Consider the following 23,276-nt stretch of genomic DNA (forward strand, 5'->3'; position numbering starts at 1 on the left):
GGGGATTACTCAGATTTGTCCCCTACTCTGAATCTGGATCAAGAGACCAGAAATTCTCTTCTATGGTGGCTTTCTCGGCCACATCTGTCCAGGGGGATGCCATTCAGCAGACCAGATTGGACTATTGTAACAACAGACGCCAGCCTACTAGGCTGGGGCGCTGTCTGGAATTCCCTGAAGGCTCAGGGATCATGGACTCAGGAGGAGAGTCTCCTTCCAATAAACATTCTGGAATTGAGAGCAGTTCTTAATGCCCTTCTGGCTTGGCCTCAGTTAACAACTCGGGAGTTCATCAGGTTTCAGTCGGACAACATCACGACTGTAGCTTACATCAACCATCAAGGAGGGACAAGAAGCTCCCTAGCGATGATGGAAGTATCAAAGATAATTCGCTGGGCAGAGTCTCACTCTTGCCACCTGTCAGCGATCCACATTCCTGGAGTGGAGAACTGGGAGGCGGATTTCCTAAGTCGTCAGACTTTTCATCCAGGGGAGTGGGAACTTCATCCGGAGGTCTTTACCCAAATACTTCGACTTTGGGGCAAACCAGAGATAGATCTCATGGCGTCTCGCCAGAACGCCAAGCTCCCTTGTTACGGGTCCAGGTCCAGGGACCCGGGAGCGGTCCTGGTAGATGCTTTGACAGCACCTTGGACCTTCGGGATGGCCTATGTGTTTCCACCCTTCCCGATGCTTCCTCGATTGATTGCCAGGATCAAACAGGAGAGAGCATCAGTGATTCTAATAGCGCGTGCGTGGCCACGCAGGACCTGGTATGCAGATCTAGTGGACATGTCATCCTGTCCACCTTGGTCTCTGCCTCTGAGACAGGACCTTCTAATTCAGGGTCCTTTCAAACATCAAAATCTAATTTCTCTGAAGCTGACTGCTTGGAAATTGAACGCTTGATTTTATCAAAGCGTGGATTTTCGGAGTCAGTAATTGATACCCTAATACAGGCTAGGAAACCTGTTACCAGAAAGATTTACCATAAAATATGGCGTAAATACTTACATTGGTGCGAATCCAAGAGTTACTCATGGAGTAAGGTTAGGATTCCTAGGATATTGTCTTTTCTACAAGAGGGTTTAGAAAAGGGTTTATCTGCTAGTTCCTTAAAGGGACAGATCTCAGCTCTGTCCATTCTTTTACACAAACGTCTGTCAGAAGTTCCAGACGTTCAGGCTTTTTGTCAGGCTTTGGCTAGGATTAAGCCTGTGTTTAAGACTGTTAAATTTAGTTCTTAACGTTTTACAGGGTGTTCCGTTTGAACCCCTTCATTCCATTGATATTAAATTGTTATCTTGGAAAGTTCTGTTTTTGATGGCTATTTCCTTGGCTCGTAGAGTCTCTGAGTTATCAGCCTTACATTGTGATTCTCCGTATCTGATTTTTCATTCAGATAAGGTAGTTCTGCGTACTAAACCTGGGTTCTTACCTAAGGTTGTCACTAACAAAAATATCAATCAAGAGATTGTTGTTCCATCATTGTGTCCTAACCCTTCTTCAAAGAAGGAACGACTTCTGCACAATCTAGATGTAGTCCGTGCCCTGAAATTTTATTTACAGGCAACTAAAGATTTTCGCCAAACTTCTTCCCTGTTTGTCGTTTATTCTGGACAGAGGAGAGGTCAAAAAGCTTCTGCTACCTCTCTCTCTTTTTGGCTTCGTAGCATAATACGTTTAGCCTATGAGACTGCTGGACAGCAGCCTCCTGAAAGAATTACAGCTCATTCTACTAGAGCTGTGGCTTCCACTTGGGCCTTTAAGAATGAGGCATCTGTTGAACAGATTTGCAAGGCTGCAACTTGGTCTTCTCTTCATACTTTTTCCAAATTTGACACTTTTGCTTCTTCGGAGGCTGTTTTTGGGAGAAAGGTTCTACAGGCAGTGGTTCCTTCCGTATAAAGATCCTGCCTGTCCCTCCCGTCATCCGTGTACTTTAGCTTTGGTATTGGTATCCCAGAAGTAATGATGACCCGTGGACTGACTACACTTAACAGGATAAAACATAATTTATGCTTACCTGATAAATTCCTTTCTCCTGTAGTGTAGTCAGTCCACGGCCCGCCCTGTTTTTTATGGCAGGTCTAAATTTTTAAATTATACTCCAGTCACCACTGCACCCTATAGTTTCTCCTTTCTCGTTTGGTTCTCGGTCGAATGACTGGGTGTGACGTAGAGGGGAGGAGCTATATAGCAGCTCTGCTTGGGTGATCCTCTTGCACTTCCTGTTGGGGAGGAGTTAATATCCCAGAAGTAATGATGACCCGTGGACTGACTACACTACAGGAGAAAGGAATTTATCAGGTAAGCATAAATTATGTTTTATTTTAGCTGTGTAATTATTGCTTGTTGCTTCAATTTCTTTTTTCTTGTTACTATGCTTACATGCTTTACAGCTGTAGCAGGGGTAGAACCCTGCTAGTTTCTTTCCTTTAAGATCTCTATCTGCCTTCTTATTCCCATGTGTAAACTCACTAGGAGCTAACATACTCTTCATGCTTTTTGCTTTTCTGTATATAAAATTAGGGTTTGTTGTCAATTTGTCACCAATAACCGGATCATCCTTTAATAAGTGCCAATGTTTCTTAACTATTTTTTCCATAATTTTATGGTCAATATTGAAGTTTGTAATGAAGGGTACTTTTAACCTTTCTCTTCTTCTTTCCTTTCTTTTATTGGTACACCTATCTCATATCGGTCCCTCCCAGATTTTATAGCTGATTGTACTATCTTGATTATACCCCCTTTCCGAGAATCGCTCCTCTAGAATTTTTATTTGTGTGTCATAATCGGTTACCCTAGAACAGTTTCTACTAATTCTTAGGCATTGGTCCTTTGTGATATTATTAATCCACCTAGGGAGGTGGCAGCTCTCTGAATGTATATATATCCATTTGCATCTACTTTCTTGAAATGTTTTTTTGTATATAAAGTTGTATTTTCAATAAAGATATCTAGATCCAAAAAAGTTATACTGTTCTTGTTTATTTCATATGTGAATTTTAAGCCATCAGTGTTAGAATTCATGTCATCGAACATTTTTATTTGGCCTTGTTCGTCTCCACGCCATACAATCAGCACATCATCGATTACCGTTTGAAAAGCACGAGACTCGCGCCCAGCTCACGCGACTCCAGGAATCTCTGTTCCCAAAGACCCATATATAGATTGGCGTAGCTGGGCACGAATCTCGTGCCCATTGCCGTTCCCTTTGTTTGCATGTACATTTTATTGTTAAAAACAAATACATTATTTGTTAATATAAATTCTACTCCTTTTAAAATAAAATGTTTCTGATTATCTGGCATTGTGTTATCACCCTCCAAAAAATGTTTTATAGCCTCAAGACCTTTATGATGTAAAATGCTAGTATATAAGGCCGTGACATCACATGTAGCCAACATGTAGCTGTTATTCCATTCTAGATTTTTTTTAGAAGGGATAGCACATCATCTGTATCTTTTAGAAAGGTCGGTAGTATTTTCACATATTTTTGTAATTGGATATCATTATACTGGGATAGGTTCGCTGTTATTGAACCTATCCCAGATATGATAGGTCTACCTGGGGGAGTCGTTAAGTGCTTATGAATCTTAGGCAGAAAATAAAAAATTGCCATTTTGGGATATTCTTGATTTAAAAAATTAAATTCTTTGTTAATATATTTTCATTTTTTGCCTCAGTTAATAATAATTTTAGCTTCCCTGCTATCTTATTTATTGGATTCAATTTTAATTCTTGATACGTCGTCGTATCACATAATATCCTGTTAGATTCCTCCAAGTAGTAATCAGTATCCATTACCACGATTCCACCGCCTTTATCGGCAGGTTTTAACGTTATATTTTTGTTATTTTTCAAATTTTCTAGTGTTTGTTTTTCATTTTTATTTAAATTCTATTTAATTTTCTGTTTTGTGTGTTTAAATTTCGCTAGATCTTTTTGGAGCATTTTCTCAAAGATTTCTATATGGCTTCCTTTCTCATGAAGTGGGTAAAAGGAAGATTTAGGTTTAAGGGTGGTGTGTATGATGCTATGTTTCGCCTCAACAGTACAATTGTTTCTTACATCCACTGGATTTCTCAAGAAGTATCTCTTTAGTGTTAATTTGCAAATGAATTGGTTTATGTGAATATGAGTCTCAAATTTATTGAGTCTTTGTGTTGGTGCGAAAGTTAGACCTTTTTTAAGTACCTTTTTTTCATTTCTTGATAATTCAAATTTACTTATATTAAAGATGCCTTTTTCGTCTATTTCCATCTTTTTTGCTCTTGTTCGTATTCCTCCTCTAGTTCCTCTATATTTCTTTTTCTCTCTAACCGTGGAGTTTTGGATACTGGGCCCAGCCCTAAAAAATCAACAGATGTACCTTGAAGTGGGGAGTTTGGGGTATCATTAATTACATTAGATGTTTCCTCTCCCTGATCTTTTAAATATGTGTATCGGTTGTTTAAAGGAACTCTCCAATCTTTCATTTTGTTAATCGTATGGGATTCATATCTATTGTCACATGGAGGTTGTCTGAACCATCCTCTCGGTTCCCTATTATATCCAAAATCGTTTGGATTATTCTGATGTCTATTGTATCCAATAGTTGGGGTTTTTTGATGTCTATTATAATCACTACTATATCCATTTGAATAATTGCTCCAATTCTGCACATCATAATCATTTCTATAACTATTGTAATTAGTTCTATATCCATTTCTATTATGTTCATAATGTTTTCCAAAGTTGTTTCTAGGGAAATGGTTTCTTCTATAATTTGGTCTATAATCATTCCTAAAATTATCTCCATTATAATTTGCCCTTCTAGTGCCACTATCCCAGTGCCAATTCATATTAGATTGTGTGTGATACTTTTCTGGATAATGATGTGTCCCTTCAACATCTGATTGTGTAGTTCTAATTATATTCTTCTTCTTCTGTTTGTGTTTCTTTGGTACAATATTCCAAGTAGTGTCTATAGTGTTTGTGTTATCATTCACCCCTGTGTCTATATCAATATATTCTATCATTTCTTTATTATCATTTTGATCTCTAGCCATTTTTTTGCTTTTGTTTTAAATCAGATCCATTTTTTTATTTTTAAGTGTCTCAATAATTTCAACTTGTCTGTCTTTGCAGAATTTATTTTCTTGGTGCATTTCTAGTGCATTTTTTATCTCAGTGATTCTGGTTTCAAAAGTTTCTAATGAAATATGTGCTTTTTTAATTATATTAATTAATACAAACGATGTATTTTCTTAAGCTGTTTGCCATTCTTTTTTCAAGTCCCCATTTAATTCAAAAGTGCATTCCTTATCTAGTCTCAATCCTCGTGGTACTATTTGTAAACTAATATATCTATCTAAATATGCCAATTCCATTTTTTGTTTAAGTTCTTTTATAAGTAAATTCTCTAATGCGTGCATTATTTCTGTTAAATTTGTGGTTTCCCCAACTATAGGAGTATTACGGCTAGTATGTTTTTCGTTCAATACATTTTGTCTTACTTTGAATAATTCCATCTTTATATTTAATGATTTAACTTAGTTGAGGTGTCAGGCTGCTGCTTAGTGTGAAAGGAGATTAATGTTAGAAAATAGAAAAGGATAAGAAGCGCCTCACTTACAACCCTGTGTGCTGTTTTAACAGAATAGTCTCACAATTATTCTAGAATGAACATACAGAAAAGGAAATAAACAGCGCTTAGCCTATATAAAATACAGGATAGCTAGGGATGTGGAACAACCAAGTTAAAAATTAATGTTATGGACTACCGGTGGGTGGACCTAGAAGATGGCAGCAAGATCTTTTAGCTCTGCAGAAACCTGCATTTAATATCTGCAAACTTGCCTCTTTCTTTGCCATCTGCAACCCCCTTGACAGGCAAGCTGTCCGGGAACCTCTGGCAGATAGAAGCCTTTCATCCGCTTCTTCCCTGGAAGTCAGTAAAAGAAGACCCTTAAGGGATTGCTAAACAATGGCCGCGGCAAGGGACATTGCTCTTCAACTATGCTCTGTCTTCCTGCCTAAGTTTGAGCAGCTATCTATCAGCTGTGAAAAGTTGAGGGATGCTGTTCATGCAACGCTGACACCGAATTCCATAAAACCTGACACCTCACATGGGACTACATTACCGCTACTGGTAACAGATTTAGGGCCTGTGAAAACATCCACCCAATACCAACAATCGCCAGACTGCGGCTCGCAGTGGAACACCATGTGGATCACTACTGCGCTCACGGAGGTAATTCGGGGCCGTGGCGCGCCCTGTGCCGAGTTTGTATGCGGCAGAGCGGGACCTTACCCGGGGGAATATCCTCTGGGCCTTTTTGGCGTGGAGTGTGCTATGGGGCAGGAGGAGAGCCCGATAAGATCATTGCCGGCTACCAATGTTATGACTACAGGATTCACTCACAGCCCGGATTGCGCAGTGCTGGCTGATTGGAAGCTTCCTGATGTGGGGTTCTTACCTGTGCTACGGTACATGGAGCCTATACCGATTCCACATTTTGCCACAAGACGCAGCACCTACCCCTCTGCTGGAAAGCGGCGTGGCGGCTGGTGCTCTCCACGGGCAATCTGGACTCCACTGAACTGCAATGGCTCAGATACACCTCATGCTGGAATCGGGTAATCTGCTCCCCACACACTTTGATAAATCCTCTGCCTGTAACATTGCAGACTGTACGCATCCTAATGAGAGACTCATGAACTCAAAAACAACGGGATGGTAGCTGGCTGACCCACAATCTAATATATACTCGCTCTGTTATCTGCCCCCGTGCTTAATATAATCTGTATCCCAATTTTTTGTCTACACATGTTAGTTTCAAACAAGCGCCATGAAGCTGCTCATGTCTGTGACCTTCACTGAACATATGCTTGAACCCCATCAAATATGTTAACTTGTGAGCCAGCGGTCTCTATGTTTCCTGATTTACTTATTTATTTATTTTTTACTTCTTTTTTGTTTGTCTTAGCCTGGTTAAGTTATGTATGCCACTGTTACTGTTCTATTTAGTTTAAACTTCGTTAATATTGTCATCATTTACTTATTGCTTAGTCTTATTTAACCCCCTAGGGGAGGCTATTGGTAAAGCAATGAAAGATTTATAACCGGACATGCTAAATTTCTGGGTGGTGCCCTGGGTAGATTGGAATGTCAAAACACACTGCATGAGCAGTGCTCTTGATTGTGTAAACACACTAACCATTCTGCAATTACCTCTAAAAGAACACTACGAGCATCAGTACCTTTAACTTTGAGCAGCTTTTCACTATAGCGCAACTATATAACAAGTAGCTGGGTTCCCACACTCAGGATACCGCACCTCCCTATGTACATATTTTAAATGGCAAAAACCTTTATTCTTGCGACCTGAAAATTGATTGGCAGTCTGAGCCCCAGGGTATCTCTCATAATGGCCAGGAAATTGACTCAGCTTAATTACATCTGTCATTATGTTAACCAGCCTAATAACCCTAATTTCATGCTAACAACATGGCAGACGTCATGCTACTGTGTAGATCAGCTATACGCAATACTACTTGGCAGCCCAGTCTGCTATCCTCTCCTAGGAAATCTAATAATAAATGCAACCTGATTCTGTTATTTCTTTTATGCACACTTTTTAAAAAAAAAACTTCATAAGGCTTCCTGCAGTACTCATCCTACTCAGCAGCAATTGCTGTGAACCAGTTTACTAAGCCAATCCGTTATTGTTTTGGCCCTGTTGGCCTCTTACGTTATTTTAGTGTGTCTTTTTTTTTTTCATTTCCTTAATTTTTCAGTACTTGGTTTATATCATACAAGACCTCCTAACCTCCCTCCCTCTAATCTTTTAATTTTTGTTTAATTTCTAATTTGTCAGGCTTTTTGGTCAATGTCACTGTCAGATAGGTACCATGGGACACCACTTTGTCTAGCCTGCTTAGCATGATATTTTATAAAGTGTAATCCTGTCCACTAGCCCTGTCAGAATAAGGAGGACTGAAGTATTGGCTGGAATGGTTGTGGGTATAGTGATGTTTTGTTTTATTTTATTAGTGTAGGGTGTTTGTTGTGTTTTATGTTATTGTATTAACATTATAAAATTGAGAAGCACAGGTGCATTAGGAGATGATATTCAATCAATGTTGCTACAACCTTTGATGCATGGATCATTTATCATCATAACATTGTTCCAACTGCAAACTTATAGATCTCATGGGCACCATGCTTTATGGAAAGAAATTGTCATTTATTTATATTTTATAATAGCAACTGTACCTTTCCTGCTAGTATTTCGATGTTTAACATGTGGTACTCACTATATAATATGTATTGCCATATCAATGTAAATCTACTTATCAATGTGCTTATTTAATCATTTGTACCTGTGTTTCTTCAATAAAAAGAATTTAAAAAAAAAATAATAATGTTATGAATGAACTAAATATAATGCTAAAGATAAGATATGGTAAAATATAATAAATTTATTACACAAATGAAAGCAGACAAATTATCTGAGAATGCATATGTTTAAAATAAACTAAAATTAGCAAATGTTAAAAGTCAATAAAAAATCATCATAGAGAGGGGAGGACGTCTCCTCAGCCTCTAATATTGAATTATTACCACTTCAGCTTTTTGATTAAACCACCTTTAGGTATGATACTAGTAGATCCAACACAGTCCGAGTGTCATGGGTTGCAACTCCTGTTTAAACACCCTTTAGTAATATAAATCTGAATAATATCAGAGGGTGTTCCTCTTGAAAACAAATCCAGTAAACATTTAAATTCCGTCTATAAACCTCCTGTGATTATTCGTGAGGTTTTCCCTGTTCCTGATGATATTTCTGATGTGATTGCTAAGGAATGGTCTAAGCCTGGTACTGCTTTTGTTCCTTCTTCAAGGTTTAAAAGGTTGTATCCTTTGCCAGTGGCTAAATTAGAGTTTTGGGAAAAAGTCCCTAAGGTTGATGGGGCTATTTCTACTCTTGCCAAGCGTACTGATATTCCTATAGAAGATAATACTTCTTTTAAGGATCCTTTAGATAGGAAAATTGAATCTTATCTAAGGAAATCTTATTTACATTCTGGCTATATTCTCAGACCTGCCATTTCTATGGCTGATGTTGCGGCTGCATCAACTTTTTGGTTGGATAGCTTAGCACAACGGGAAAAAGATTCTGATTTGCATAGCATTGTTCGTTTATTTCAACATTCTAATCATTTTATCTGTGATGCTATTTTTGATATCATCAAGATTGATGTTAAATCTATGTCTTTGGCTATTTTAGCTAGTAGAGCTTTATGGCTCAAATCATTGAATGCTGACATGGTATCTATCTAGGTTACTATCTCTATCATTCCAGGGTAATAATTTATTTGGTTCTAAGTTGGATTCTATTATTTCCACTATTACTGGGGGGAAGGGAGTTTTTTTGCCCCAAGATAAAAGTCTAAGGGTAAATCTAAAGCTTCTAATCGGTTTCGTTCCTTTCATCAGAATAGAGAACAGAAAACAACTCATTTCCCTAAGGACTCTGGCTCCAATTGGAAGCCATCTTCGAGTTGGAATAAATCCAAGCCTTATAAGAAACCAAGCCAGCCCCCAAGGCTGCATGAAGGTGCGACCCTCAATCCAGTTCTACTGGTGGGGGGGCAGATTTAAATTATTTAAAGACGTTTGGGCAGGTTCCGTTCAGAATCATTGGATTTAGAATATTGTCTCTCAGGGGTATCGAATAGGTTTCAGAATAAAGAGAAAGACCTCCTGTGAGAAGATTTTTTTCTCTCTCACGTTGCAACAAATCCTATGAAAGCTCAGGCCTTTCTGAAGTGTGTTTCAGATCTGGGGCTTTCAGGGGTAGTTGTACCAGTTCCACTTCTGGAACAGGTTCTGGGTTTTTATTCAAATCTATTCATTGTCCCGAAGAAGGAAAATTCATTCAGACCAGTTCTGGATCTGAAGTTTTTGAATCAATTTGTAAGGGTCCCAACATTCCTGATGGTGACTATAAGGACTATTCTGCCTTTTGTTCAGCAAGGTTATTACATGTCCACAATAGACTTACAGGATGCATATCTTCACATTCCGATTCATCCAGACCACTATCGGTTTCTGAGATTCTCTTTTCTAGACAAGCATTACCAATTTGTTGCTCTTCCATTTGGCCTAGCGACAGCTCTAAGAATTTTTTCAAAGGTTCTCGGTGCCCTTCTATCTGTTATCAGAGAGCAGGGTATTGCAGTGTTTCCTTATTTGTCGATATCTTTGTACTGGCTCAATCTTTTCATTTAGCAGAATCTCACACAAATTAACTTGTGTTGTTTCTTCAAAGACGTGGTTGGAGGATCAATTTACCAAAGAGTTTCTTGATTCCTCAGACAAGAGTTAGCTTTTTAGGTTTCCAGACTCAATATCCATGACTTTAACAGACAAGAGACGTTTGAAGTTGGTTTCAACCTGTCTAAACCTTCAGTCTCGATCATTCCCTTCATTGGCTATGTGCATGGAAGTTTTAGGTCTCATGACTGCAGCATCGGACACAATCCCCTTTGCCCATTTTCATATGAGACCTCTACAGCTTTGCATGCTGAATCAATGGTGCAGGGATTATACTCGGATATCACAATTGTTATTCTTAAATCCCAACACTCAACTCTCTCTGACTTGGTGGTTAGACTATCATCGGATTATTCAAGGGGCCTCTTTTGTTCGTCCTTCCTGGACTGTGATTTCAATTTATGCAAATTTTACAGGTTGGGGAGCTGTCTGGGGGTCTCTGACAGCACAAGGAGTTTGGAATCCTCAAGAGGCGAGGTTACCAATCAATATTTTAGAACTCTGTGCTTTTTTCAGGACTCTTCAGGCTTGGCCTCTATTAAAGAGAGAATCATTCATTAGTTTTCAGTCAGACAATATCACAACTGTGGCAAATGTCAATCATCAGGGCAGGACTCGCAGTCAGTTAGCGATGAAAGAAGTATCTTGGATACTTTCTTTGGCGGAATCCAACTCCTGTCTAATTTCTGCGATACATATCCCAGCTGTAGACAATTGGGAAGCGAATTATCTCAGCCGTCAGACTTTACATCCAGGGGAGTGGTCTCTCCATCCAGATGTATTTTGTCAGATTGTACAGATGTGGGGTCTTCCAGAAATAGATCTGATGGCTTTCCATCTAAACAAAAAGCTTCTCAGATACCTTTCCAGTTACACGGATCCTCAGGCGGAGATGGTGGATGCGTTAGCAGTTCTTTGGTTTTACCAACCTGCTTACATTTTTCCGCCTCTAGTTCTTCTTCCAAGGGTGATCTCCGAGATCATAATGGAACAATCACATGTGTTTCTGATAGCACCAGCATAGCCTCATAGATTTTGGTTTGCGGATGTCAAGTTGCCAACCTTGGCCACTTCCTTTAAGACCAGACCTTCTGTCTCAAGGGCCGTTTTTCCATCAGGATCTCAAATCACTAAAATTGAACGCTTAGTGCTTAGTCATAGAGGTTTCTCTGACTCCGTGATTAATACTTTGCTACTGGCTCGTAAGTCTGTTTTAAGGAAGAATATTATCTGGTTTGGAAAACCTATATTTCATGGTGTTCTTCTCATAAATTCTCTTGGCATTCTTTTAGAATTCCTAGAATTTTACAGTTTCTTCAGGATGGTTTGGATAAAGGTTTGTCTGCAAGTACTTTGAAGGGACAGATCTCTGCTCTTTCTGTTTTATTTCATAGAAAGATTGCTAATCTTCCTGATATTCACTGTTTTGTTCAGGCTTTGGTTAGTATCAAGCCTGTTATTAAATCAATTTCTCCTCCTTGGAGTCTTAATTTGGTTTTAAAGGCTTTGCAGGCTCCTCCTTTTGAGCCTATGCATTCTTTGGATATTAAACTACTTTCTTGAAAAGTGTTGTTCCTTTTGACTATCTCTTCAGCTAGAAGAGTTTCTGAATTGTCTGCTAGTGACGTATGGGATATACAATTCTACCAGGAGGGGCAAAGTTTCCCAAACCTCAAAATGCCTATAAATACACCCCTCACCACACCTACAAACTTTGTCTCCTATGGAGGTGGTGAAGTAAGTTTGTGCTAAGATTTCTACGTTGATATGCGCTTCTCAGCATTTTTGAAGCCTGTTTCCTCTCAGAGTACAGTGAATGTCAGAGGGATGTGAAGGGAGTATCACCTATTGAATGCAGTGGTTTTCCTCACGGGGATCTATTTCATAGGTTCTCTGTTATCGGTTGTAGAGATTAATCTCCTACCTCCCTTTTCAGATTGACGATATACTCTCATATTCCATTACCTCTACTGATAACCGTTTCAGTACTGGTTTGGCTATCTGCTATATGTGGATGGGTGTCTTCAGGTAAGTATGTTTTCATTACTTAAGACAATCTCAGCTATGGTTTGGCACTTTATGTATTTATATAAAGTTTTAAATATATGTATTGTACTTATATTTGCCATGATTCAGGTTTCAGTATATTTCCTTTTGCAGACTGTCAGTTTCATATCTGGGAAATGCATTTTTTTAGAAATTTATTTCTTACCTGGGGTGTAGTCTTTTTTCAGTTGGCTGTCATTTTTCTAAATCGCGGGCAGAATTAGGCTCGCAAGACCGCAAAATGCTAAAGTTTATTGCGTCATTTTTGGCGCGAGATTTTTTTTGCCGCCGTTTTGTTTGTTAACGCAAATTCGTCATTTCCGGCGTCTTAGTTGATGCCGGGTCCTTTCACAAGGTTGCGTCATTTATGATGCGAGTGTGTCGTTTCCGGACGTTTTCATTATTCCGAATATTTTCATTATTTTAGACCCCATTCCTATTTGCCTCTTGCCTTTTTCTATGTCAGAGGGCTATTCTGTTTGCATTTTTTTCCCATTCCTGAAACTGCCATATAAGGAAATTGATCATTTTGCTTTATATGTTTGTTTTTTTTTCTCTTACATTTGCAAGATGTCTCAATCTGTTCCTGTCTCAGAATTCACTGCTGGATCCCTGCTCCCGGATAACAGTTATACCAAAGCTAAGTGCATTTGTTGTAAACTTGTGGAGATTATACCTCCAGCTGTGGTTTGTAATAGTTGTCATGATAAACTTTTACATGCAGATAATGTATCCATCAGTGGTAGTTCATTACCTGTTGCTGTTCTGTCAACATCTAATGCACAAGATATACCTGTAAATTTAAAAGAATGTATTTCTGATTCTATTCAGAAGGCTTTGTCTGCCATTCCGCCTTCTAATAAACGTAAAAGATCTTTTAAAACTTCTCATAAGGTTGATGAAATTTCAAATGACCAACAACATACTGAATTATCCTTCTTTGAGGATCTATCTGATTCAGAAGATCCTGCCTCAAATATTGACACTGATAAATCCTCTTATTTATTTAAATTGGAGTATATTTGTTCTTTGTTAAAAGAAGTGTTGATTACATTGGATATGGAGGAAACTAGTCCTCTTGATATTAAAACTAGTAAATGTTTAAATTCTGTTTATAAATCTCCTGTGGTTATTCCAGAGGTTTTTCCAGTTCCTGATGCCATTTCTGATATGATTTCTAAGGAATGGAATAAGCCTGGTAATTCTTTTATTCCTTCTTCAAGGTTTAAAAAATTGTATCCTTTGCCAGAAGTTAGTTTGGAGATTAGGGAAAAGTTGATGGGGCTATCTCTACTCTTGCTAAACGTACTACTATTCCTACGGAAGATAGTACTTCTTTTAAAGATCCTTTAGATAGGAAACTTGAATCTTATCTAAGGAAAGCTTATTTATATTCAGGTCATCTTCTTAGGCCTGCAGTTTCTTTGGCTGATGTTGCAGCTGCTTTTTGGTTGGATACTTTAGCGCAACAAGTATTGGATCATGATTTGTCTAGCATTGTTAAGTTGATTCAACATGCTAATAATTTCATTTGTGATGCCATTTTTTATATTATCAAAATTGATGTTAAATCTATGTCTTTAGCTATTTTAGCTAGAAGAGCTTTGTGTCTCAAATCTTGGAATGCTGATATGACTTCTAAATCCAGATTGCTATCTTTCTTTCCAAGGTAATAAATTATTTGGTTCTCAGATTGATTCTATAATTTCAACTGTTACTGGGGGGAATGGAGTTTTTTTGCCTCAGGATAAAAAACCTAAGGGGAAATCTAAAGCTTTTAACTGTTTTCGTTCCTTTCGTCAAAATAAGGAACAGAAACCTAATCCTTCCCCCAAGGAATCTTCTTCCAATTGGAAACCTTCTTCAAATTGGAATAAATCCAAGCCATTTAAAAGATCAAAACCAGCCCCCAAGTCCGCATGAAGGTGCGGCCCTCATTCCAGCTCAGCTGGTAGGGGGCAGATTAAAATTTTTCAAAGATGTTTGGATCAATTCGGTCCAAAATCATTGGATTCAGAGTATTCTCTCTCAGGGGTACAGAATAGGATTCAGATGTAAGACCGCCTGTGAGAAGATTTTTTTCTCTCATGCATTCCGGTAAACCCAGTAAAGGCTCAGGCTTTCTGAAGTGTGTTTCAGACCTGGAGTTATCAGGGGTAATCATGCCAGTTCCGTTTCAGGAACAGGGTCTGGGGTTTTATTCAAATATATTCATTGTCCCAAAGAAAGAGAATTCATTCAGACCAGTTTTGGATCTAAAGATTTTGAATCGATATGTAAGAGTACCAACTTTCAAAATGGTGACTATAAGGACTATTCTGCCTTTTGTTCAGCAAGGGCATTATATGTCCACAATAGACTTACAGGATGCATATCTTCATATTCCTATTCATCCAGATCATTATCATTTTCTGAGATTCTCTTTTCTAGGCAAGCATTACCAATTTGTTGCTCTTCCATTTGGCCTAGCGACAGCTCCAAGAATCTTTTCAAAGGTTCTAGGTGCCCTACTCTCTGTTATCAGAGAGCGGGGTATCGCGGTGTTTCCTTATTTCGACGATATCTTGGTACTCGCTCAGTCTTTACGTTCTGCAGAATCTCACACAAATTTACTAGTGTTGTTTCTTTGAAGACATGGTTGGAGGATCAATTTACCAAAAAGTTCTTTGATTCCTCAGACAAGGGTAACCTTTTTAGGTTTCCATATAGATTTAGTGTCCATTACTTTGTCTCTAACAGGCATGACGTTTGAAATTGGTTGCAACCTGTCGGAGCCTTCAGTCTCAGTCATTCCCTTCAGTAGCTATGTGCATGGATGTTTTAGGTCTCATGACTGCAGCATCAGACGCAATCCCCTTTGCTCGTTTTCATATGAGACCTCTCCAGCTTTGTATCTGAACCAATGGTGCAAGGATTATACAAGGATATCACAATTCATATCCTTAAATCCCAATGTTCGACTTTCTCTGACTTGGTGGTTAGATCACCATCGTATAATTTTAGGGGCCTCTTTCGTCCATCCAACCTGGACTGTGATCACAACAGATGCGAGTCTTTCAGGTTGGGGAGCTGTTTGGGGATCTTTTACAGTACAAGGAGTTTGGAAATCTCAAGAGGCGAGATTACCAATAAATATTTTAGAACTCCGTGCAATTCTCAGGGCTCTTCAATCTTGGCCTCTGTTGAAGAGAGAACCGTTCATTTGTTTTCAGACAGACAATGTCACAACTGTGGCATATGTCAATCATCAGGGTGGGACTCACAGTCCTCAAGCTATGAAAGAAGTATCTCGGATACTTGTTTGGGCAGAATCCAGCTCCTGTCTAATTTCTGGGGTTCATATCCCAGGTATAGACAATTGGGAAGCGGATTACCTCAGTCGTCAGACTTTACATCCGGGAGAATGGTTTCTCCACCCAGATGTGTTTTCTCAAATTGTTCAGATGTGGGGGCTTCCAGAAATAGATCTGATGGCATCTCATCTAAACAAAAAACTTCCCAGGTACCTGTCCAGGTCCAGGGATCCTCAGGCGGAAGCAGTAGATGTATTGAAACTTCCTTGGTGTTATCAACCTGCTTATATTTTCTCGCCTCTAGTTCTTCTTCCAAGAGTGATCTCCAAGATCATCATGGAGCAATCGTTTGTGCTGCTGGTAGCTCCAGCATGGCCTCACAGGTTCTGGTATGTGGATCTTGTCCGGATGTCCAGTTGCCAACCTTGGCCACTTCCACTAAGGCCAGACCTATCTCAAGGTCCGTTTTTCCATCAGGATCTCAAATCATTAAATTTGAAGGTATGGAAATTGAACGCTTAGTTCTTAGTCATAGAGGTTTCTCTGACTCAGTGATTAATACTATGTTGCAGGCTCGTAAATCTGTTTCTAGAAAGATTTATTATCGAGTTTGGCAGACTTACATTTCATGGTGTTCTTCTCATAAATTCTCTTGGCATTATTTTAGAATTCCTAGAATTTTACAGTTTCTTCAGGATGGTTTGGATAAAGGTTTGTCTGCAAGTTCCTTGAAAGGACAAATCTCTGCACTTTCTGTTTTATTTCACAGAAAAATTGCTAAACTTCCTGATATTCATTGTGTTGTGCAGGCTTTGGTTCATATCAAGCATGTCATTAAATCAATCTCTCCTCCCTGGAGTCTTAATTTAGTTTTGAAGGCTTTGCAGGCTTCTCCGTATGAGCCTAAGCATTCTTTGTACATTAAACTACTTTCTTGGAAAGTGTAGTTTCTTTTGGCCATCTCTTCTGCTAGAAGAGTTTCTGAATTATCCGCTCTCTCTTGTGAATCTCCTTTTCTGATTTTTCATCAGGATAAGGTGGTTTTGCGGACTTCATTTAAATTCTTACCTAAAGTTGTGAATTCTAACAACATTAATAGAGAAATTGTTGTCCCTTCCTTGTGTCCTAATCCTAAGACTTCTTTGGAGAGATCCTTACATTCTTTGGATGTGGTAAGAGCTTTGAAATATTATGTTGAAGCTACTAAAGATTTCAGGAAGTCTTCTAGTCTATTTGTTATACTTTCTGGTTCTAGGAAAGGTCAGAAGGCTTCTTCTGTTTCCTTGACTTCGTGGTTAAAGTTTTTGATTCATCAAGCTTATTTGGAGTCGGGTCAAGCCCCGCCTCAGAGAATTACAGCTCATTCTACTAGATCAGTCTCTACTTCGTGGGCTTTTAAGAATGAAGCTTCAGTTGATCAGATTTACAAAGCAGCAACTTGGTCTTATTTGCATAAATTTACTCAATTTTACCATTTTGATGTATTTGCTTTTTAAAGATTTCAGGAAGTCTTCTAGTCTATTTGTTATACTTTCTGGTTCTAGGAAAGGTCAGAAGGCTTCTGCTGTTTCCTTGACTTTGTGGTTAAAGTTTTTGATTCATCAAGCTTATTTGGAGGCGGGACAGTCTCCGCCTCAGAAAATGACAGCTCATTCTACTAGGTCAGTAGCCACTTATTGGGCTTTTAAGAATGAAGCTTCAGTTGATCAGATTTGCAAAGCAGTAACTTGGTCTTATTTGCATAAATTTACTCAATTTTACCATTTTGATGTATTTGCTTTTTATGAAGCAGTCTTTGGTAGAAAAGTTCTTCAGACTGCTGTCTGTTTGATTCCTCTGCTTATGATTTAATTTTTTTTCTTGAAATGTATAAGAAAGACTTAGTTTTTTTGTTTGGATTTATTTTTTTCAGCCGAAATAACTGTTTTTATTGTATCCCTCCCTCTCTAGTGGCTCTTCTGTGGACTTATACATATATATCTTATACGTCACTAGCTCATGGACTCTTGCCAGTTACATGAAAGAAAACATAATTTATGTAAGAACTTACCTGATAAATTCTTTTCTTTTATATTGGTCCATGAGACCCAACCTTTTTTATGGTGGTTATGATTTTTTGTATAAAAGCACAATAATATTTCCATTTCCTATTTTTGTATGCTTTTTTACTCCTTATTTTTATCACCTCACTACTTGGCTATTCGTTAAACTGAGTTGTGGGTGTGGTGGGAGGTGTATTTATAGGCATTTATAGGCATTTTGAGGTTTGGGAAACTTTGCCCCTAATGGTAGGATTGTATATCCCATACGTCATTAGCTCATGGACTCTTGCCAATATGAAAGAAATTAATGTATCAGGTAAGTTCTTACATAAATTGTTTTTTCATTCATTTAGTCAATCTAGGAACCAAAAGTCCTCCTCTTTCGCCCAGAAGAAGGGCTCTTTCAGATGTTCAAACTGAATATAGATTAGACAGTCTAAGAAACGTGCTTACTCTATAAAGTCAGCATGAAGGTACGGCCCCCGATCTAGATCTACTGGTAGGGTTCAGATTGCTCTTTTTTTTTTTTTTTTTTTTAAGGAGTTTGGTCTCAATCTGTTCAGAATTCATGGGTTCTAAATATAGTTTCCCAGGGTTTCAAGTGAAGACTTCCCTGGGGAAGGTTTATTTTGTCTCATGTTCCATAGCATTCTTATAAAGGAAAGCATCTTTTTTTTAGGTCACACTTAGAACTGGAAGATTTGGGGGTAATAGTCTGAGTTTCAGTTCCAGAATGAGGCAAGGGATTTTATTCCAACCTCTTCATTGTTCTCAAAGAAGTAACTTACAGGCCAGTGCTAGATTTTAAGACTTTAAACTAGTTTCTCGGGTTACCTTCTTTCAAAATGGAAACAATTTGGACTATTCTTCCTTTGTTTTACAGTGACAGTTTAGGTTTTCAATAGATTTAAAGGATGCTTTTTATTACATCAGAGATCATCATCCGTTTCTAATATTTGCGTTCCTGGGCAAACATTTTCAGTTTGTTGCTCTTCCGTTTGGTCTGGCTACTGTTTCCAGAATTTTTACTAAGGGGCTGGGAGCACTCTTATCTGTAATAAGATCTCAAGGTATTTAGCCTGGTGGTCAGTAAACTCAAAGCTGGTTGGTTCACCCAGTAAAAGGGCCCTGGAGAGAACACTGAATTAGACTTTTTATCTTGAGTCAGAAAAAGTCTTAACCTCAGTGACTGTGGCAATAATAGCATCCAGTCTTCCGGACCAAAAAAATTAGAAACCATATCAACAAACCCCAATTTGAGCCAAAAAAGCTTGTCTGGCCAAAGCAATGTTTTCAGCATTAATGCAAATCATTTTCACAGCTGCATCAAAAATAAAGCTATTTGCTTTGACACACCTAACAGCAGCTACACAGGCAACACTGACACCCGGCCTAAACATAAAACTTGCAACCTACGCAGATGTTCCCATACTGCGGAGCGACACTGGAGGAAATCTCTGAGTTCAGCTGACTTTCTTCATTACAAGTTCATCCTGAACTCCTACAATACTTCTCTAATCTCATCTCTACTCTTTCCTCTAACTCAAAACGTCTGTTTTCCACATTCATTACTCTTCTCCGCCCACCCCACCTCCTAATACAAGTTCTCTCTCAGCTCAAGATTTTGCCAGCTACTTCAATAACAAAATTGACTCCATCAGAAATGAAAGCACCTCTCAACTTACTACCAATCTCCCACCCCTCAAAAGCTCACAATCATCCAAAACCCAAATACCCTTAAATTTAGCTCTTTTGCCCCTGTTACCGCAGAAGAAGTTTCGGCTCTTATACTGTCCTCCCACCTCACTACCTTTCCCCTCCCTCTTTTCTACCCTCACACCCATACTCTCACACATTTTCAACCTCTCCCTCAGCACTGGTATATTTCCATCATCTCTAAAACATACACTGGTCACACCTATCCTCAAAAAAATCTTCCCTCGATCCCAACTACTGTCCTATTTCCCTACTCCCTCTTGCCTCAAAGCTCTGGGAAGCGCAAGGGTCAGAAAGCTATGGCTACTTCTCTTTCTTTTTGGCTAAGAAGTATTATTCGTTTGACCTATGAGACTGCTGGACAGCAACCTCCTGAGAAAATCACTGCTCATTCCACGAGGGCTGTTTCTTCTTCCTGGGCATTTAAAAATTATGCTTCTGTGGAACAGATTTGCAAGGCTGCAACTTGGTCCTCTTTGCATACTTTATCAACGTTTTATAAATTTGATACTTTTGCCTCAGCTGAGGCTTGTTTTGGGAGAAGGGTTCTTCAAGCGGTAGTGCCTTCTGTTTAGGTCTACCTGTCTTGTCCCTCCCTTATGATCTGTGTCCTCTAGCTTGGGTATTGATTCCCACTAGTAATTGATTATTCCGTGGACTCACCATATCTTACGAAGGAAAACATAATGTATGCTTACCTGATAAATGTATTTATTTCCGGATATGGTGAGTCCACGGCCCACCTTTTTTTTAAGAAAGTTATTTTTTCTAAAACCTCAGGCACCTCTACACTTTTGTGTTATCTTCTTTTTCCCTTTTCTTTCGGCCGAATGACTGGGGATTATGGTTAAGGGGAGTGACATATATAGCAGCTTTGCTGTAGTGCTCTTTGCCTCCTCCTGTTGGCCAGGAGTGACATTTCCACTAGTAATTGATGATTCAGTGGACTCACCATATCTGGAAATAAATAAATTTATCAGGTAAGCATGAATTTATATTTTTTCTTACCTGATAAAAATTCACTTTTTTCATGGTAGAGAGAGGTCCACGAAACCACCCAAAAAATAAATTTATAAATATATATATATATATATATATATATATATATATATATATATATATATATATATATGTGTGTGTGTGTGTGTATATATATATATATATATATATATATATATATATATATATATATATATATATATATATATATACAGCAGTCCTATTTTGCACATCTTTATCCTACTGTCTTTCCTCGGCTATAAATACTACTGGGAGTAGTGGTTGTGCAAAGCTGGGAAATTGATAGCAAAGGCATTATCTATCTGTTTTATCAATAACAATTTTGGTGTAGACTGTCCCTTAAAGCTTTTGAGTTATTAAATTACATTGCTAATTAGGTGGCCAAGCAACGTAGTTGCTGGATAACCTATTGTTATTGTCAGGATTATTATTATTATTATTACGCCGCTTTTTCTATTGCCCATAACTCTTGACGACAAATTTCGAGAAACTCTTTAGCTCTAGAACTGCTTAAAGGTGAAACTCGAAAAATTAAAATATAGTGCTAAAGTTCATTTAATTTACTAATGCAACTTAAAAGGTGAAACTAATATACGAGATAGACTCATTACATGCAAAGCAAGATAGTTCAAGCCGTGATTTGTTATAATTGTGATGATTATGGCTTACAGCTCATGAAAACCCCAAATCCACAATCTCATAAAATTAGAATATTACATGCAATCAATAAAACAAGGATTGTACATAGAACAATATCGGACCTCTGAAAAGTATAAGCATGCATACTGTATGTACTCAGTACTTGGGTTGGGCCCCTTTTGCAGCAATTACTGCCTCAATGCGGCGTGGCATGGAAGCTATCAGCCTGTGGCACTGCTGAGGTGTTATGGAAGACCAGGATGCTTCAATAGCGGCCTTCAGCTCTTCTGCATTGTTCGGTCTCATGTCTCTCATCTTTCTCTTGTCAATGCCCCATAGATTCTCTATGGGGTTCAAGTCAGGCGAGTTTGCTGGCCAATCAAGCACAGTAATTCCACGGTCATTGAACCAGGTTTTGGTGATTTTGGCAGTGTGGGCAGGTGCCAAGTCCTGCTGGAAAATGAAGTCAGCATCCCCATAGAGCTCGCCTGCGGAAGGAAGCATGAAGTGCTCCAAAATCTCCTGGTAGACGACTGCGTTGACCCTGGACTTAATTAAGCACAGTGGCCCAACACCAGCAGATGACATGACTCCCCAAATCAACACAGACTGTGGAAACTTCACACTGGACTTCAAGCATCTTGCAGTGTGTGCCTTGGTGTGTGTCCTTGGTTTCCAAATGAGATGCAAAATTTGCTCTCATCAGAAAAGAGGACTTTGGACCACTGAGCAAGAGACCAGGTCTGTTTTTCTTTAGCCCAGGTAAGACGCTTCTGACGTTGTTTGTTGTTCAGGAGTGGCTTGACGAGAGGAATACGACATTTGAAGCCCATGTCCAGGATCTGTCTGTGTGTTGTTTCTCTTGATGCACTGACTCCAGCCTCAGTCCACTCCTTGTGAAAGTCCCCAACACTTTGCCTTTTCCTGACAATCCTCTCCATGCTGCGGTCATCCCTGCTGCTTGTGCACCTTTTTCTTCCTCACTTTTCCACACTTTCTATTAATGTGCTTTGATACAGCCCTTTGGGAACATCCAACTTCTTTTGCAATTACCTTTTGAGGCTTTCCCTCCTTATGGAGGTTGTCAGTGATGGTTTTCTGCACAACTGTCAGGTCAGCAGTCTTTCCCATGATTGTGATTCCCACTGAACCAGACTGAGACCATTTAAAGGCTCAGGAACCCTTTGCAGGTGTTATGGCTTAATTAGCTGATTAGAGTGGGACACTTTGAGCCTAGAATATTGCACCTTTTCACAATATTCTAATTTTCTGAGATTGTGGATTTGGGGTTTTCATGAGCTGTAAGCCATAATCATAACAATTATGACAGATCACGGCTTGAACTATCTTGCTTTGCATGTAATGAGTCTATCTCATATATTAGTTTCACCCTTTAAGTTGCATTAGTGAAATAAATGAACTTTTGCACGATATTCAAATTTTTCGAGTTTCACCTGTATGTTACAACTTTGAAACTTGCTGTGCTCAGTGCTTTCATGACCTAGATTTGCCATTGCTCAACAGAAGTGCCTTGGTCACATGATGTAGCAGCAATATTGCATTTTGCGAAAATCTTTAAACATCTTCTTCTCTTAAACTGCTTAGTGTAATAAAGCGCAATTTTGCACATATGCTCCTTGCAAGGTCCTCTACGAAGTTTGTTCACACTGTGATTTTTTCATAATCAACATGGCTGCCGTGAGACATTAATCTTTTTATCGACATTTAATTGTGTAACTTTGCACTTTATGCATTAGTCTTACAATATCCTATATTATAAAAGGCCAAGTGTTTGTCTAAAGCCGTCATGCGCAGTAGAGACAAACACTTGGCCTTAGAAAGCGCACAGCTGATCGCACACGCACCCACCCGACCTCGCACGCGCACCTCTGCAAATGAAACAGCAGCACAAGGATCAGATACAACCCGACCTCGCACGCGCACCTCCGCGATTGAAAACACAGCAGCGCGAGGATCAAGAGAGAGAGAGACTGACTCTGCACAACATGGCCCGTGTGAACGGGCTTTAGGACTAGTGTAACAATATTACAGTGTTATAGACACATGATTACACATAGTCATAACCCTCAAAGACAATATTGCAGTCAAAATATGCACTGTGCAGTCGCCTTTGTGAAATAAAACATTTGCAAATTTTCATGACACTTCTGCAAATTGTAGAGGTCTGTAGTG

The 23,276-nt window shown here is 38.9% G+C and overlaps 1 protein-coding gene across 1 annotated transcript in view; it reads left to right on the top strand.

Annotated features, from left to right (window-relative positions):
- Positions 1-23,276, top strand: part of BOD1L1 (biorientation of chromosomes in cell division 1 like 1) — a 539,385-nt gene that overhangs the window by 428,903 nt on the left and 87,206 nt on the right. The gene's annotated exons all lie outside the window — the stretch shown is intronic.

This window comes from Bombina bombina, chromosome 2, assembly GCF_027579735.1.
Source record: "Bombina bombina isolate aBomBom1 chromosome 2, aBomBom1.pri, whole genome shotgun sequence".
Lineage (NCBI taxonomy): Eukaryota > Metazoa > Chordata > Amphibia > Anura > Bombinatoridae > Bombina > Bombina bombina.